Raw genomic sequence first — 19055 nt, 5'->3', positions numbered from 1 at the left:
ATCATTGCTTCGTTCAGTTACGTATTGCTCTTCATTTTGGGCTTGGGCCATGACTTACTTTGGCCCAGTGGGATGTTAGTGGACAAGATAAAGCGGGGTTAGTAGGATCGCTTGAGGCTGATGGGCTTAACTCTCAAATTATACCGCCTTGACTGTGAAGAAAAACCCTGAATGGCTGCAGCCTCTTCAGCTTGTTTCTCATTGTGGGAGACCATACCGTAGACCACCAGGCGACCTGTGCTTAAAACAGTGCCAGCGCAGCCAGATGCTAGTGAAAGTAAATTCTTATTGTTGTATGACACTGAGATTTTTGTGGTCTGTTGTTCAGCGTTATTGTGGCAATAGATGATGACTAACACATTTATCCTCGCTTTGGATCAGGACAACTCCGGGGCTTTCGTAAGCAGGTTTTCTTGGATGATGGTCTCATGGGATTTTTGCCATTTACCTCTCCACTCCTGTGGAGTCAGCACTCACACCTTCTTTTCCACCTACTGGCTTCCTCATCCCTGCACTGCTGCTAACTGCCTCTACTTTATAGCTTCTGCTTGCTTACACATGTGCTCCCTCTTACTTTCCATGCCAAGGTCCCCTCCCTCGCGGCTTTGCCCCAAACTCTCTGAATTTCATGACTTCTCGGGTTTCCTCCTGTTGTTGCCTAATGCTTTTATTCTTTTAATTTTGTTTCCATTTCAAATTTAGCAGAGAATCTATTTTGCCCGACAGAGTTTTTGTTTGTTTGTTTCACCACAGAAATGTCATCCCAGTTGCTGGCCCATTCGGGCATTGACTGCTCTTGGTTAGGAGTCCACCTCCTGGTCAAGTTAGATGTGGCGCTGCATTGTCAGGAGGCTGATCCTTTGTACAGCATTCGTATCATTATATGATGACATGCTTTGGGGAGTAGTATTAAAAGCTTGTCAGTTTTTCAGGCTGAGCAGTTCCCCGCGCCAGAGGAACTTTACTTTTACTGAAAGCTTTTATGTTCTGTGGGGCTGCATTCATTTTTTTTGTTTCCTAGTTCAAGATACTAACTTTACAGTGTAAGCTCTTTAGGATGGACATCTGTCAGTGAAACATGAGAGAGGGCCTCTACTCATCTGAAAGGCTTGCTTATTATTCCAAAATCCTGAATAAGTGACTTATTTTCTTCTCAAAGATAAGAAGAAGCAAATCAGCTCATTTGGAAGAGTTTAGGCTACCAGGCTATCCAGCATTTCTGCTTAACGAAGAGATTGGCCAATTTAAAAAGTTGGTTTGTAACAATTACAAGGCTCTGCTTAATTAGGGGTATCTCTAAAGTATTTTTTGCCAAAATGTTTTTTGGATACTATTTTAATGATACTAAACATGTTAATTGCAGTTGTTTTCTTTGCTAGTATGTTTGAAATGATATGTTAGATTTTTATATATCAATCTTGGCCTATGACCTTATTATTAAATTATAGTTCTAGAAGCTCTTTGCATGAGATTCTTTGGGATTTCTGTGTTATGATAGTTAAGTCAAGTGCAAATAGCCATTTTATTTCTTCCTGTTTTACTCTTTTATGCCTTCTGTTTCTTTTCTTGCCTTATTGCACTGGCTGCGGATCCCTCCTCCTCACATGATATTGAATCAGTGTGATGAGGGTCATCTTTGTCTTGTTCCTGAATTTAGGGAAAACATTCAGTCACACATTAACTATCGTTTGTCAATGCTTTTATCAAGTTGAAGTTACCGCGTTTCTAATTTTGTTGAGCTTTTAATCAGAAATGGATTTTAGTTTTTGTTACATGCTTTTTGTGTATAGCCATGACCATGGGGTTTTTCCTTTAGTCTGTTCATACAGTGAATTATATTGATTGATGTTTTGAGGATTGACTTACTCTTAGTTCTTAGGATAAATCTCACTTGACCTTGATGTATTATTGTTACCAGCGGATTTTTTGTTCTTAGAGGTCCCAAGATGGTAGTGGGCCCTCTCCCAAGATGCTTGCTTAGTAGCACGTTCTCTCCTGACCTGGGGTTTAGCCTCATATTCTAAGGAATGGAACCTTGGGCCATGCGGTGTGAAGTCTTACTCAGCTCTATTAGAAGCTGTGGGTCACAGAAAGAGAACCGTGGGGCTTAGCGTGTGTTTATGCAGTTGAGAGACGAACCAGAGCACTTAGCCGTTAGGAACAATGGCGAGCCTCTAGCCCAGTTGGGAGGCGGCTTGAGCCTTGCTGGATCAGAAGCACAGCGGACACCCTGCGCGTCCGGAGGTGGGAAGTCAACTTAGGTCTTTACAGCAGCATTCAGCAGTGGTTGATGGGGAGCAAAAGCTCAGCTCGAGCCAGAACAAGCCCACAGACCAGAAGAGTGTGCAGTTGCAAGATTTAATAAGAGTGAACACAGCTCCCATGCGATGGGAGGGACCCAGGGTTACCACTACCTGCTCAAATGCCTGGGTTTATATCCCGATCGGTATCCCTCTTCCTGCTCTCAGGCGGTATATGATTTGACTGTTCTTTACCTCCTGCTTTAGCCCTGGTATTGTATTTTAGTGAGCCCTCTTTACTACCTGATTGGTCAGAATTAGCCAGGCTGAGTTAAACCCCATATTTAAAGGTGGGTACAGTCACCTTCCCAGCTAGGCTTAGGGTGCTTAGTCAGCCCTAGGAAATCATGAATCCTGTCTCTCATTATCTTTTTTATATATTGCAGGATTCAATTTGCTAGTATTTTGTTACGGAGTTTAATGTCGCTTGTTTTGATCTTTGTCTTTGGTTGATGGTCTCTTGTATTTGCTGCGTTTGATGTCAAGGTAATGCTGGCCTCAAAATGAGGTGGGAAGTGTCCCCTCCTTTTCTATTTTCTGGAAGAGTTTATGTAAAATTGATATTATTTCTTCCTTAAATATGGTAAAATTCACCAGTGAAGTCATCTGCGTCTGGAGTTTTTGTTGGAAGGCGTTTAACTGTAAATTTACCATCTTTCATAGATAAAGGACTGTTCAAGTTCTCTGTTTTGTTTTGTTTTGTTTTGTTTTTTTGAGACGGAGTTTCACTCGTTTCCCAGGCTGGAGTACAATGGTGTGATCTTGGCTCACCACAACCTCTGCCCCCCGGGTTCAAGCGATTCTCCTACCTCAGCCTCCTGAGTAGCTGGGATTACAGGAATGCCCCCCATGCCTGGCTAATTTTGTATTTTTAGTAAAGACAGGGATTCTCCATGTTGGTGAGGCTGGTCTTGAACTCCCAACCTCAGGTAATCCACCCGCCTCTGCCTCCCAAAGTGCTGGGATTACAGGTGTGAGCCACCGCGCCCAGCTACTCTATATCTTCTTGAGTGAGCTTTGGTAGCTTGTACTTTTGTGGAATTATTCAACTTATCTAAGTTCAAATGTATATACAGGAAGTTGCTAATAATATTCCATTATTATCCTTTAATATATACCTTGTGATGTCCCCTCTTTGAGTCCTAATACTGGTAAATTGTGTCTTTTCCCTTTTTTTACTTGATCATTCTGCTTAGAGGTTTATTAAAAACTTGCTTTGGTTTCTTTCCTTTTCTCTACTATATTTCTGTTCTTAATTTCATTGATTTTTGTTCATTATGATTTCTTCTGCTTCCTTTGGGTTTAATTTGGTCTCCGTTTTTAGTTTCTTAGGTGGAAGTTTAATTGATTTGAGGTCTTTCTTCTTCCCTAATATAAGCTTTAATGCTATAAACTTTTCTCTAAGCGCTGTTTAAGTTGCATTCCATAAATTTTCGCATGTTGCTTTGATTTTGATTCAATTCAAAGTATTTTCTAGTTTCCCTTTTAACTTCCTTTTTGATCCATATATTGTTTAGAAGTGTGTTTTATTTTTATTTATGGATTTTCCTGATATTTTTCTGTAAATTTCAAATTTAATTCTTTTGTAGTTGGATAATAGAATTTTAATTCTTTCAAATTTGTTGAGGTTTGTTTTATGGCTAAGAATATAGGCCATATTGGTGAGCATTCCATATTCGCTTGAAAAGAATGTATATTCTGGTCTTGTAGGGTGGGGTGTTCTGTAAATATTAATTAGGTAAAGTTGGTTGTAGTGTTATTCTCATCTTCTAGATAGAAATTTTTTTCTACACGTTATGGATTACCAGAAGTAGTGTGTTGAGTCCACTGTTAATTATGGATACGTATATTTCTCCTTACAGTTCTTGCAGTTCTTGCATTGTATGCTGTTAAGCTCTAATGTCAGGTGCATCCATATTAAGGATTGTTATATCTTCTTGATAAATTAGCTCACTTACCATTATGGGATGTCTCTATTGCTTTCACTTTTTATTTCAAATCTATTTTGTGTGATATTTATATAACCTCTTTAGCTTTCTTTTGATTGGTGTGTGCATGGTGTATCTTTTTCCATCATTTTACTTGTAATCTATCTATGTCTTTAAAATGGATTTCTCATAGAAACATATAACTGGGTATTGTGATAATCCCAGCCTTTTAACCTGTATGTATAGACTGTTTACATTTAACATAATTATTAATATGGTTTAATTTAAGTCTGTTATCTTGCCAATTGATATCTATTTGTCTCTGACCTGTTCCCCCTTTCCTCTTTATTCCTGCTTTTAGGTTGAGGGTTTTTTTTAAATTCAATTTAACCTCTATCATTGATGTATTAGTTATGCCTTTTTATAAAAATTTAGTGATTGTTCTTGGATTTACAAAATACATCATCACAACCTACCTTCCCATATTATACTACTTCTCATATAGTATGAGATCCTAACAATACAGTATATGTCCAGTTTTTCCCCTTCATCATATATGATATTGTTATACCTTTTACTTTTATATTTTTTATAATCTCTACAATACATTGCTACTGTTTTTGCTTTAGGCAGTTATCTTTTAGAATGATTAAAAATGTGAAAAAAAGATCTTGCATTGACCTCCGTTTTTGCCATTTCTGGAGGTATCCACTTCTTATGTAGGTCCTCATTTTTGTTCAGTGTCATATGCCTTCTACTTAAAGAACTTCCTTTACCATTTCTTGTAGTGCAGGTATGCTGACATTGAATTATCTTAGCTTTTAATTGTCTGAAAACTCATTATTTTGCTTTCATTTTGGGGAGATATTTCTGGGTTGTGAGGTGTGTTTATTTTTTCGTTCATTACTTTAAAGATATTACTCCATTGTCCTCTGGATTGCAAGAATTCTGATGAGTAGTCTGGTGAATTTTTTATTTTAATTTTTTTCTTCTGAGGTAATGTCTTTTTCCCCCCTCTGGCTGCTTTTAAGATTTTCTGTTTAACTTTGATTTTTAGCTGTTTAACTGTAAAATGTCTAGATGTGTGTTCTTTATTGTATTTATTATATTTATTTGTGTGCTTACTTGTTTGTATTTATTCTGTAGGGTTCTCTGAGCTTCTTGGAGCTGTGGTTTGATGACTTTATTTTTGGAGAATTCTTAGCCTTTTTTTACCCGCTACCAAATACTGTTTCTGCCTCATTCCTCTCTCTATCCCCTTCTGCTGTCTAGGACTCCAGTTTCATGTATATGATGCCATTGATCATATCCCAGAGCTCTCCGCCTTCTTTCTGTGTTTTCCACCGCTGCTTTTTCCCCTTTTTTGTTGCAGTGTGGGTGATTTCTAGTGACCTATCTTCATTGATTGCTTCCTTGACTCTGTAGAGTGTTCTTATGAGCCCATCAAAGGAAATTTTAAATCTCTGATGACTTAAAAAAATTATACCATTTCTATTTGATTCTTTCTCACATATTTCATCTTTCTGTTGAAGTTTTCCATCTCTTCATGCATATTGTCTACTAAATTGTTTAGCATATCAATTGTTGTTATTTTAAATTTCCTCTCCAACAGTTACAACATCTTGGTCATCTTTCTTAGTCTGGCTCTCTTGTTTGTTTTGTCTTTCCATATGGGTTCTTCCCCCCTTTTGCTTTTTCATATGCCTTATAATTTTTGATCTACTGGTGGACATTATTGTAGAACAATAGAGACTGAGATGGATATTAAATATTGATGTTGAGACTACTACTGTTACATTGGTATTGGGGTTTGGAAGGGAGTCATATTTGTGCATATAGAATATTCAGCACCTGTTACAGGATTTACTATTTTCAATTATTATAAAGTTTCACATTTCCGTATTGTTTCCTTTTACAATACCCCAAAAATTCATCTTATCAAGGATTTCCCCTCGGAGTTGCCTACTCCTTAAATTCTACTCACTGTGTCTGGAACTCTTCCTTAGTTATATCAGCGCTTGCATCAAATCACATTTGGTAGCATGTTTGTCTTTTTCATGAGACGGATTTCTTAAAAGCCGGTACAGGGTTTTGTTAGTATTTGGATATGTAGATTCCTTAACTACATTTTAGGTGTAGGGTTTTTTTTTTTTTTAAATAATTGAATTGAGTTGAGATTATTTAATTATTTTTATTCCTTAGAAACCCACACTACCCTGCCCACCAACAGGTTTTGGGAAGATTGTCTCTGTGTTTCCACAGTCAACTGTGATGTACCTTAAAAAATGCACTGGAGTAAGAAGTGAGGGCTGGCCATGGATGAATTTATGAGGAAGTTGCTTTTATACAGAGAAGACATACATTTTCTCTCCTAGTTATCCATGTATGTTTTGTGTCCCTACCTCGACAGTAAGGTTTTGAGGGAATAACTGTCTTCTTCTTCTCCAGTATTCCCTTTACTACTAGCACAATGCTGGCTACACGGCAGATGCTCGTTAAATATTTCTTCACAGGATTTAATGAGACTGATGGATTTTAGAAGAAGGTACTAATAGATTTACTTTTTCAGTTTGCCCCTTAAAGATTTCAAGTGGTGATAATGGTGATTTTTGAGAGAGTGTCTCGCTCTGTTGCCAGGGTGGAGTGCAGTGGCATGATCTCGGCTTACTGCAACCTCTGCCTCCCGGGTTCAAGTGATTCTCCTGCCTCAGCCTCCTGAGTCATTGGGACTACAGGCACACGCCACCACGCCCGGCTAATTTTTGTATTTTTAGTAGAGACGGGATTTCACCATGTTGGCCAGAATGGTCTCGATCTCTTGACCTCGTGAACCACCCGCCTTGGCCTCCCGAAGCGCTGGGATTACAGGCCTGAGCCACCGTGGTCAGCCGATAATGATGATATTATTTCATTATGGCAGGCATATCATGTGTAGCTAAGAATATAGACTCTGCAACTAGACTGCCTGGATTTGAATCCTGGCTTAGCTACTTATTAGATCTGTTATCTTTGGCAAGTTACTTGACCTTCTTGTGCTTCAATGTCCTCGTCTATACAATGGGAACAATAATAGTACTGTACCTATCTCATGGGATGATTATGATGATTAAGACAAAATGCAGTAAATGTTAGCTGCTGCATTCTACCTTAATTATTATTAACAGTGAATATTAGACAAATCCAATTTTAAGTTCTTAGAAGATAAGTTCTTTGAGTAGAAGGACTTTAATATTGGAAAGCCATCTATCAGTGTGGATAAATATAACTACTACTACTGTATTAATCAAGGAAGTAACCACCTTTGCTTGGCATATTAACAGCAGAAAGGGGGCAGAGCTAATTAATTTCAACTTTGCTAGCAATAATGTTGTCTCTTCTGTCTTACCTTAGGAGCAATCTGCCCTGTTCCTGGGGGAATAAGAGCAATAGAGAAATAAATTTCCCAGATTAGCTTTCACTACAACCAAATATACTTCATCTTATAGCTTATTTTGAATTGTATGTTAAAACTGTATTCATTCTTACCTAAAGGTAAGGCATCATTTATTGTTGTTTTTATAGTGTCTCCTTTTACCACCATTATTGGCCAAAACATGTTCAATAGATGTATTTTTTGTTGTTTTTTTCTTCTTTTTTTTATTTTTATTTTTTGAGACTGGGTCTCACTGTGTTGCCCAGGCATAATCACACCTCATTGCAACCTTGACCTCCCAGGCTTAAGTAATCCTCCTGCCTCAGCCTTCCAAGTAGCTGGGACCACAGGCATGCACCACCATACCTGGCTAATTTTTTATGTTTTGTATAGATGGAGTGTTGTTAAGTTGCCCAGTGTGTTCTTGATCTTCTGGGCTCAAGCCATCCTCAGCCTCCTAAGTGCTAGGATTACAGGGGTGAGCCAATCAAGAGATGTGTGAAGCAGAGAAGGGAGTCACAGAAAGGTGAGTTTAGCCTGGTAAGATATATTTGGCGGACAGCTGTTGGGAAAATATTGTTAAGGTACAATATTTTGGATTCACTATTTTCTTTTTTTTTTTTTTGAGACAGAGTTTCGCTCTTTTTGCCCAGGCTGGAGTGCCATGGCGCGATCTCGGCTCACTGCAACCTCCGCCTCCCGGGTTCAAGCGATTCTCCTGCCTCAGCCTCCCGAGTAGCTGGGATTACAGGCATGTGCCACCACCCCGGCTAATTTTGTATTTTTAGTAGAGACGGGGTTTCTCCATGTTGGTCAGGCTGGTCTTGAACTCCCGACCTCAGGTGATCCACCTGCCTTGGCCTCCCAAAGTGCTGGGATTACAAGCGTGAGCCACCGCGCCGGGCTGGATTCACTATTTTCTTTACATAACAAGAAGGGATACAAAGGACAGTTATAGAGCAAAAAGTAAACACTCTTTGTATAGCTTTGGTGCCTGTATTGCCTGCTGAACCCCCTTATAAAAATAGTAGTTTGTAACATTATAACAGTGTCCTTGTCTATACATGCAGTAGACTGTTTTCTTAAGTTTTTTTTTTTTTTTTGAGACGGAGTCTCACGCTGTCGCCCAGGTTGGAGTGCAGTGGCGCGATCTCGGCTCACTGCAAGCTCCGCCTCCTGGGTTCACGCCATTCTCCTGCCTCAGCCTCCTGAGTAGCTGGGACTACAGGCGCCCGCCACCGCGCCCGGCTAATTTTTTGTATTTTTAGTAGAGACGGGGTTTCACTGTGGTCTCGATCTCCTGACCTTGTGTGTGGTCTCGATCTCCTGACCTTGTGATCCGCCCGCCTCGGCCTCCCAAAGTGCTGGGATTACAGGCGTGAGCCACCGCGCCCGGCCTGTTTTCTTAAGTTTTGAAAGGAAATTGGTGATGCACTTGACCTATGAATCTTGATATATTCAGTTAATGTTTTAACTACACTGATACCAAGTATAAGGTGATAATAGCCTGACCTAAGTTGGGAATAGTGGAAATGGAGAAGAGATTGCTGTAAATGTACTTCAGAAAGCAAAATAAAACAAAAACCCGGGTTTTTTTTCTTTTATTGTACTAAAGATTATTTCTTTGATTGTATAAAAATATATGAGTGTTGGAAAAGCTTGAAAAGTAGTAAGAGGCAAGCTGCTGAACTCTTAGAGATATATATATCCTATTTACAAGCATGTTTTAGTAGTCAGTTTCTTCGAATAATTTTCCTAAGGGTGAGGAGGTTGGAAGAGTTCAGTTTGGTATCAAGACATCTTGTTTATACTTCGGTAATAGATTTCCATTGCTTAGTGGAAAGCACACCTCCATAGGAATGTGCAGAAAATTTCTGCTGACAAGGAGGTATGCTTAAAGCATCTCACATATAGTCTTCAGAGACCACTAGTATCTCATGTTTTTGTGTTTTACAAATATAGGCCTTCTGCAGTTTTTCATTCCTCATGGATGGTGGCCAAACTTAGGATATGAGTTCTCGTGTCTTGTTTCTCTTAGCCTTTAAGTTCTGTTTGTTTGTTTTTTTTTTTGAGACAGAGTCTCACTCTGTCATCCAGGCTGTAGTGCAGTGGTGTGATCTCGGCTTACTGCAACCTTCCACCTCCCGGGTTCAAGCAACTCTCTTGCCTCAGCCTCCTCAGTAGCTGGGATTACAGGCGTAAGCCACCATGCCCGGTTAATTTTTGTATTTTTAGTAGATATGGGGTTTTCCCCCATGTTGGTCAGGCTGATCTCGAACTCCTGACCTCGTGATCTGCCCGCCTCGGCCTCCCAAAGTGCTGGGATTACAGGCGTGAGCCACCGCACCTGGCCTTTTCTTTTCTTTTCTTTTTGAAATGGAGTCTTGCTCTCTTGCCCAGGCTGGAGTGCAGTAGTGCGATCTTGGCTCACTGCAACCTCCACCACCAGGTTCAGGCGATTCTCCTGCTTCAGCCTCCCGAGTAGCTGGGATCACAGGCATACGCCATCATGCCCAGCTAATTTTTATATTTTTAGTAGAGACGGGGTTTTACCATGTTAGCCAGGCTAGTCTCAAGCTCCTGACCTCAGGTGATCCACCCACCGTGGCCTCCCAAAGTAGATTTTTTTTTTTCTTTTTAATGGGGGCTTTGCTATGTTGTCTAGGTTGGTATCCAACTCCTGGGCTCAAGTGATCCTCCTACCTCAGCCTCCATGTAGCTGGGATTACAGGTGTGCATCACTGTACCCAGCAATAAATTTTTTTATTATAGAAAATTTCTTTCCTTTTTTTTTTGTTTTTGAGGTAGAGTCTCACTGTCACTCTGTTGCCCGGGCTGGAGTGGAGTGCGGTGGCGTGATCTCAGCTCACTGCAACCTCCACCTCCCGGGTTCAAGTGATTCTCCTACCTCAGTCTCCCGAGTAGCTGGAATTACAGGCGCCTGCCACTATGCTCAGCTAATTGGTTTGAACTGAACATTCATTGGTGATTGTTGCCTAAATAATTATTTCACTATTGCTACATTTTAAGAAGAGCAAAGTTTCATTTTGTTAATAAGTGACACAAATTTTTTATTAAAAAACTCTTTTTTTTAAATGTGAGGAAATTCTGAGGTGTCTGAAAAATCCATTTATTCACTATGCACTATACCTTTTTCTGTGGTTATGCCTTATAAAAGAAGTGTCATTGTGATAGATAAGAATGTTTAAAAGTTGTATTTTGCTAAATTAAGTGCCCCCTATTTGTTTTTGAATGTGTTGTTTTTAAACAGTTTTATGGTAACAGATTTTGATCTGGAGTCGTGTTTCTGCATTATGCATTTGTGGTTTTTGTCTACATTGGGGGTGTGGGGGACTTGCTCCTCAACCAGGGAAAATACAATGCTAAAGTTTATTTGGTTGAGGAGTATGAATCATGGTAAAGACTGAAATCCATATAGGTCATTTATTCTCACTGCTGTTATCACGTATTTTGTCTATAACCTAGGATGGCTATTGTTTAAATATCAGTATTTAACCTTATATAGTATTTTCTATGTGCCGGACACTGTACTTTGTAATTTGCATCTACTAATTTATTTAATCCTCATATGATTGTCATGTTTTGTAGATGAGAAAACTGAGGCAAGGAGTTTAAGTGATTTACTCTGGCCATGTGGCTAACAATTAGCAAGGGCTAAGATATGGACCCAGACAGCTGATTATAGGATTTGTACTACAAGAGAGGGAGAGAATCAATTGTCTTGTGTCTCTATTACTAGAAAAATAACTCAAGTATACTGTCCCACTAGCCTTGGAAGATAATCTGTTTATTCAACATCCAGTAATCTACACATATATTTGCTTTATTATGTTTGCTACACATATATTTATTTTGTTTACACATATGCGTAGTGTGTGTAGACACACATACACACACACACACATACACACTACATGTCCACCTAAAGGAGCAAATATTTAGGGTTTTCCCTTTGGAAAGTCCTTCTTAATGTATAACTTTTTTTGAATCTCTTTACTTGACTTTAGAGCAGAAATAGCCCCCAAATTCTGTAGGAGAATCTTTGAGGTCAGAGTAGATGGAAAAATCAAGAGAAACCTAGCAGACAGCTTGAGGTCACAGATTCACACAGGATACCACTCTGACCCTTGGACTCTATTTGCACTGAAGTTAAAGCTGCTTGTTACAAAGCAGCCACCCAGATAAATCTTAGCTATATATTTTCAGGCTATTTTTGGAGCAGAAAGCCAAATAGCTGGTATCCAATACCAAAGAAACAATTTTTCACGTTCTCTAAATCATGATAAATAGTGGCCACAAGTCTCTGATTATAGAACCAAGCCAGGAGGTACTGTAGAGACCGTCGTGTTCTAAGTTTATTTCTGCCGTCTCTTTGCTTAGTGATTTTTCTTTTTTTTAGTTGAAGTAATGTGTCTTATATTTTAACAAATTCTTAAATAATTCTCTTTCCTTCCTTTTCTGTCCCTCATTCTGTTTTTACTTTAGCATGTGTATTTATTCTACCAAATGTTAGTTCAGATGGGAGTTGTAGATAATTTGAGCAGGCATGTTTTTCACAAAAAAGTTAACCACCTTTCTCTTTCTCTGTTTTTATGTTTGGATTGTGCTTCTTTTGTGTTAGTCTGATAAGAGGTTAATCTGTGTGGATAAGAACATGACTAGATCCTCAAGAATGTGGACATTATAATAACAATCTGATGGTTTGAATAGTTTGATGTTATTGATAGGGATAAGATGGAAAAACATGAGGGAGCATCCTCAGGTCTGGTTCTTACTGAGATGTACTCATCTTGTGAGTTTGAGTCTGTATTTGAAGTTTCCTTTTCTGTTGGGGGGGAGGCAGAGTCTCGCTCTGTTGCCTAGGCTGGAGTATAGTGGTGCGATCTCAGCTCTCTGCAACCTCTGCCTCCTGGGTTCAAGTGATTCTTGTGCCTCAGCCTCATGAGTAGCTGGGACTACAGGTGCATGCCACCACGCCTGGCTAATTTTTGTATTTCAGTAGAGACAGGGTTTCACCATGTTGGCCAGACTGATCTCCAACTCCTGACGTCAGGTGATCTGCCCACCTTGGCCTCCCAAAGTACTGGGATTACACGCGTGAGCCACCGCGCCAGGACTGTTTGAAGTTTCAGGTGGCCTGTGCCAGTGGTAAAACTTAACAGTAAAGGCCTCCAGGGATTGATTCTCTACATATATAGTGGGGATGGGCTTAAAGACATGTTTCTTACTTTTACTTATTCTGTTTACAGATTCGAATATTGATGCTGTATATTGTTTTGGTAATGATTATTACAGGATTAATTTTCTTCACGTATAGAGAATTTCTTCAAGTACCTAACATGTTTTGGTAAAGATGTTTGTGTCTTCTCACAGAAACATTTCCTGAATCATTTTCCTGACTTCTCTGCGCTTTTCCTGTTTAGTAAATTTTGCTCGAAGAAAAAAAATGAATTAATTTTTCTTATATAGTAAAAGAAGCTTTCTTTTTCACCTAGAGAATAGATAACTCAGTGAATATAGATCATATTACTGTTTCTTCAAAAGAATTCATTTCGCAGAGTTTTTTTTCGTGGTATGTAGTTTTAGGTAATGAGTCAGAATTATGGGATTTTATGGCATAGAGTCTTTAGAAAGAGAATGTTTTTTTTTTTGGCTTCACTTAATAGTTGAAAAAAAAAAAAGTTGATTCTTTAGTTTCATTAATGACTGTCTTGTATAGCTTCTCATGTTGGTTGTTGAGTGAGGTGACCAGCTCCTCAGAGGGACAAACCATACAATGAAAGGGAGAAACGTGAGAAATGATTGGATTTGGTGTAGTAGAAATTCAAGATGAATATTATGTTGGACATATTAGCACAATTCTAGGTGCATTAATGGAGACAGGATAAATACGAGGTCTACTTCTGTGGCGTTTTTTTTTGTTTTGTTTTTTGTTTGTTTGCTTGTTTGTTTTTTGTTGGGATCGGTTCCAGTGTGGTGCCGAACTGTCCTCCGGAAGGTTGACTTCTCATGTCTGGTCTGTGTGAGTGGACGGGCCCTCCCTTGGCACCAGTTCCTTGAGTATGCAGTTGCAGCCTGTTGGTATTCACTTGGTATTCATGACATGAACCATAGCAAGTGCATACAAAGAAAGCTTAAGGTTTCTTTTCACAAAGTTATTGGTGTTTGTATAAATATATATTTTTACTGGCCATCTTATTGTGACTGGTGGAGGGTGTCCAGGTTCTTGGTGTTTTAACAAAGAATTGAACAAAATGTACAAATGAAGCAAGAAAAGAATGAAACAACAAAAGCAGAGATTTATTGAGAACGAAAGTACACTCCACAGGGTGGGAGCAGGCTGAGCATAGGGGCTCAAGGGACCTGTTACAGACCTTTCTGGGGTTTGAATATCCTCCAGAGGTTTCCCATTGATTACTTGATGTACACCCTGTGTAAATGAAGTAGTGGCCTGCAGTCACTTCAGTGAAGTGCAGTTACAAAGGTCCCATTCCTGTGCAAACACCTGATTGGTTGGGGAAAGTAACCAATTAGGCTAAAGTGAAGTTACAAAGTTACACTCCTATTCAGATATCTGATCAATTTTCCCTCTGCCACATGGGAAAGGAACTTTGTAAAGGGTGTAGCCTCCAATCCTTTTGTTTGTATGGAAAGTTGGGGTTTTCCTTTGGCTTTAGCTCTAGGTGTGAATCGTCCTTAGGTTCTCTGCCTCAGATTCCCTGCCTTCAGACCCGATTTTCCTACCTCATTATAAACTCTTTTTCTTGGTTCTCATTGTTTTCAAGTCGTTTCTTAAGGGCTTACAAGATAAAACAGCCACATCATATATAAATAATAATTTTGTGTTTTCCTTTCCAGTATGTGTTATCTCATAATCGTTCCCCATATTCTTTAGACTGTCCAGAGTAACACTGATCGCTGACATTTTTGTCTTGGTCCCAACTTGTTAACGGAAGTGCCTTTAGCGTTTCATCATAAGGTTCGACTTGATTTTGATGAGTATTTGTGAGGGTTCATACTACTTTAACCTGATAAAGTACCTTAGTTCAGCTTTGACTTTGTAAATTAAGGAGTATACGGAACATGGAAGGTTCAGGAGAGAGCAGAAAATGTATGAATGACTAAATAATACCCAAGTAGAGAAGCTAGGAACCTGGTATATTTATCTAAGAGAAGAAACTAGGGGATGATTTAATTATCTGTAAGTATGGGTAGAACCCACGCTGGCATTTTGGAGCTCCCAGATCATCTTTGAGAATGAAAAAAACAGTTCAGTTTTTTCCCTTTGGTAAACTTTTTATTGTATAATAACATACAAAGAAATACATAAAATTTAAACTTTAGATGGTTTGCCACTCCCTCGCCCCATCCCCTGTCCCTCTCTTCCTTCCTCCCCCACCCCCGCTTCCCTTCCCTCTTCCTCTCTCCCTTTCCAGTATAGTGATAGCTAAAATAACATTTGCTTGCCTGAGGGCATTGCCGACCTGCATTTAGGAGAAAGTTAGATCCACTATTTATCTGAACATTGAGTGATGGGCCCTTGCTTTTACCCATGTGCTTATAAGGATCAGGAATCCACTCTTGCCCTTTTCCATGTGGTCTATAAAGGCCCACAGCTGGAGTTAGTTTGCTGGATCTGGGGGCTGCAGTAGCCCTTACCTGAGTTGATTTCTCTAGAGCTGCCTTATGGTCAGAGACCCCTCCCGTGGTGAAACGTAGAGTGAACTACCCATGTTTTCTTTGTCTTCACTTCCCGTCCCTTGCTTACTTCATAGATTGTCAAACTTTCATTGATATTATAGTCTCTTAACTCGCATGGCTCTTAGGTTTTTAAAGCTTAGGTCTTGATGTTTGTTTTTGTTTTTTCTTTTTGCATTGTTCTCCAGTTACTTGTGTGCTAGTCTTATCTTCCTTACTAGATCATAGGTCTTAACCCTCTTTCTTGGGTCACAGATATTTATATCAGTTACTCCTAATTTGAAACTTCCAGAATTTAGCTCTTCCTTGTCACTTGGTCTGGATGTTTAAATGGTTTAATTACAGTAATCTGCAATACTGTTTTCCCAGTTAGGGTTGTTGTGTAGCATAATACATTAAGGCTAAAAATCATGGAATATGAGACTTTAGGTTGCATAAAATGTCAAGATCTTCATTCATTCATCAGATAGTTATAGAGCACCTTCTGTGTACAAGGCAGTATACTAGGTAATGAAATATAGTGGCACTAGGTAATGAAATGTAGTGGTAATGAAAAGTATGACACTGCCTCAAACTTCATAGAATTTAGAAGAGTTTAGTGAAAGGTCCTTAATCTCTTCTAGATTGGTGGTAGTAGAAGGTTCTTGGCCTGGCGCAGTGGCTCACGTCTGTAATCCCAGCACTTTGGGAGGCTGAGGCGGGTGGATCACAAGGTCAGGAGATCGAGACCATCCTGGTTAACACAGTGAAACCCCGTCTCTACTAAAAACACAAAAAATTAGCCAGGCGTAGTGGTGGGCGCCTGTAGTCCCAACGACTCAGGAGCCTGAGGCAGGAGAATGGCGTGAACCTGGAAGGCAGAGCTTGCAATGAGCCGAGCTCATGCCACTGCACTCCAGCCTGGGCGACAGAGCGAGACTCTGTCTCAAAAAAAAAAAGGGTCTTGATTATTATTATACTGTCCTGGGTGCAGATCTAAGCTCTCCTAGTTATTAAAGTTGAATAATTTAAGGTAATTATTTATACTCTGAATGGGATAAGAGGGCCTTTTCCCCAGGGTTAGGGTTCAGATTTAATTGGTAAAGGTGTGGTTGTAGCCCATTGGGTGGCAGAGGAGTTCCCTGGTTGCCTGGGCCAGAGTTAATACATAGTTGCCAGGCAAGCATGAAACCAAACCTGGTGGGTAGGCAGGCATGCAGAAGGGAGTTGGGTGCCACTGTGGGTACAAGGTGCAGAGGCCTGCTAAAGGCCGTGTTAAATAACCCTTCAGGGTCCAGATGAGCCAGGCCTGGTAGGTGGTCATGTAGAGGGAAGTGGTAGATGGCCTCCTTTTAGGAGGGCTGCAGGAAACAACTCTCTGGGATAAAAGCCAGCAGAGGCCATCAGGAGGCTATTGTGTGTTTAAGGCCTGGAGTCCCTGCTGTCCGTGTCTACAGGAGCACAGAAAGGTGGTCACCAGGCCTGGTGTGGTCGCTGAGGGTCCATGTGCTTTGTGCTTTGTGCATGTGGTAGGCAGAACACTACCGTATGTCCCCACATACTCACACTAGACCTTGGAGCAGGAGCAAGAACAGCAAAAGCACAGCACTTTTGAACCCAAAAGACAAGCTCCCTTCCTGCCTTGTCCCTCCAGCTCCCTCTGCTGACCAGGTTTAGCATCATGTGCTCTGTAAAGGTGAAATTCTGGAGAGTCCAGTCCATTATTACAGAACTGGTACTGAAGGGTGAGTTTGGAGTTAAAAGGCAATAAATTGATAACTGGCACAGAAGCCAAATGTAAGAGTACTGACTAAATAATAGCCAAGTACAAGAATACAGATTACATAATTCCACTTTTATAAGGCACAGGTAAAACTAATCTAATCCACACTGTGAGAAGTCAGGCTATTGGTTACTTTTGGGGAAAAGCAGTATTGAAAGGAGTATGGATTTGCAGTGCTAATGTACTGTTTCTGGATGGGGATGCTGGTTACACAGCTGTGTGCAGTTTGTGAAGAGCTGTGCTTTCTATTATAAACATCTATTATATTTCATTGAGATTATTACATAACCTGATTCAAAAAGTAAAAGCTTCAAGATCCAGTCTAGAATAGAGGAAATATAATCCAGGGCGTCTCATTCTTTTTTTTTTTTTAATGTTTGAAAACCATTTGAAGATTGTCTAACTTAATGTCTAAAAATAGATACCTAATTCATTCAACAAAAATATTAATGGCCAAGGAGTTTGAGACCAGCCTGGCCAACATGATGAAACCCATTTCTACTAAAAATACAAAAATTGGCCAGGTATGTTGGCGGGCACCTGTATTCCCAGCTACTTGGGAGGCTAAGGCAGGAGAATCTCTTGAAGCCGGGAGGTGGAGGTTGCAGCGAGCCAAGATCGCGCCATTGCATTCCAGCCTGGGTGACAGAGCGAGACTCTGTCTCAAAAAAAAAAAAAAAAAAAAAATTCCGGACTTCCTTACGTTTGGGTATCAAATTTGGTAACTCTGAGGCCTTCAGTAGAGCAAGTTATACTTCTTCATTTTGCTGTCGTTCTTCTTATCAAGTCTTTAAGCAGCAACTTCCAAGCTTTTTTATGGCCTCCCAGATACCTCTTTGTTCTTGGTCTAAATAAAATATCACTGTTGTCTTCTGTAAGTGTTGTCTTTGCTTTTATCTTTGTCATGATATATCCTTCTCACAGCTGACAAATCACCAGACCTCGTTTTTCTTCACTAAGAGATTTGGAAACCCACTGTAACTCCCATATAGGCATTAATGATAACAACAACTGTAGACTTTGGTTTGGGAACTAACTGGTGGTGATAGGAGAGACTCAGTTTGTGGCTTTTAAAAGCTTTAAGCAGAAACAGTTCAGTACTATTATTTGTTCAGGAGTAGGTAACTCTGGGAGCAGAAGTTAAGGAATCTACCAAGTTAGTGGCTAAACCTGGATCTGAGGGATGGCTATGGAATCTAGAAAGAGTTCATGTTCACAGAAAGCAGAGGTTGTTAAGAAACTCTGGCATTACACTGTGGACAGAATTTAGGGTGAATTTGAAAGTGGAGCCGGCTGCTTAAAGCTCAGTTGTTAAAGTCAGTCACATTAGTCTAATTCCACTTTTGTGGACAAAGCTTGATATCTCCCAGTATATAGCGTATGAGGTTGTTTTTGTGCTTTGAATAGCTGGTGGTATTCTTGTACATAGAGAGGATTTGGCCAGGGCAAGAGTTACTGCAAACATATCACAGAAAGCTGAGAATCTAGAATGATTCCCTTGCAAAAATTGTTTCCTTATAATCTTTAACCCTTAAGTCATTTGGAGGTGAAGGAAGAAAACAGCGTTTAAGTGGTGAAATTAGCCAGTGGGCCCTTCACATATAAATTCATTCCACCTACTTGCCCAACCAGTATATGTGTACTGTACTTACGTTATTGGTCTGTCCTAGATACTGGAATCCGGTGCAGTCCCTTGGCCCTCTGAGTGTTATTATTTTATATTCCTCTCTTTGAGGGCCGCCTGCATCACTTGTCTGTGATACCCAGCTTTGCACCAACTCCTTAAGGATTTTGATGAACCTTTAAGAAGTGATACTTGGATTTCATATTCAACCTAATGAGAGTTTCCTGACTTTTAATTTATTTCATTTTATTACTTGTCTGGGCTTGTACTGCCACCAGTAAAGACTGTCGTTTTCAAATTTAACATCTTG

General features: G+C 39.8%; 1 protein-coding gene across 2 annotated transcripts in view; it reads left to right on the top strand.

The window, feature by feature from the left end:
- Positions 1-19055, top strand: part of CHD6 (chromodomain helicase DNA binding protein 6) — a 221366-nt gene that overhangs the window by 35875 nt on the left and 166436 nt on the right. The gene's annotated exons all lie outside the window — the stretch shown is intronic.

This window comes from Papio anubis, chromosome 16, assembly GCF_008728515.1.
Source record: "Papio anubis isolate 15944 chromosome 16, Panubis1.0, whole genome shotgun sequence".
Lineage (NCBI taxonomy): Eukaryota > Metazoa > Chordata > Mammalia > Primates > Cercopithecidae > Papio > Papio anubis.
Note: the sequence above shows the minus strand (reverse complement) of the source record. Positions and strands in the feature narration are given on the sequence as shown.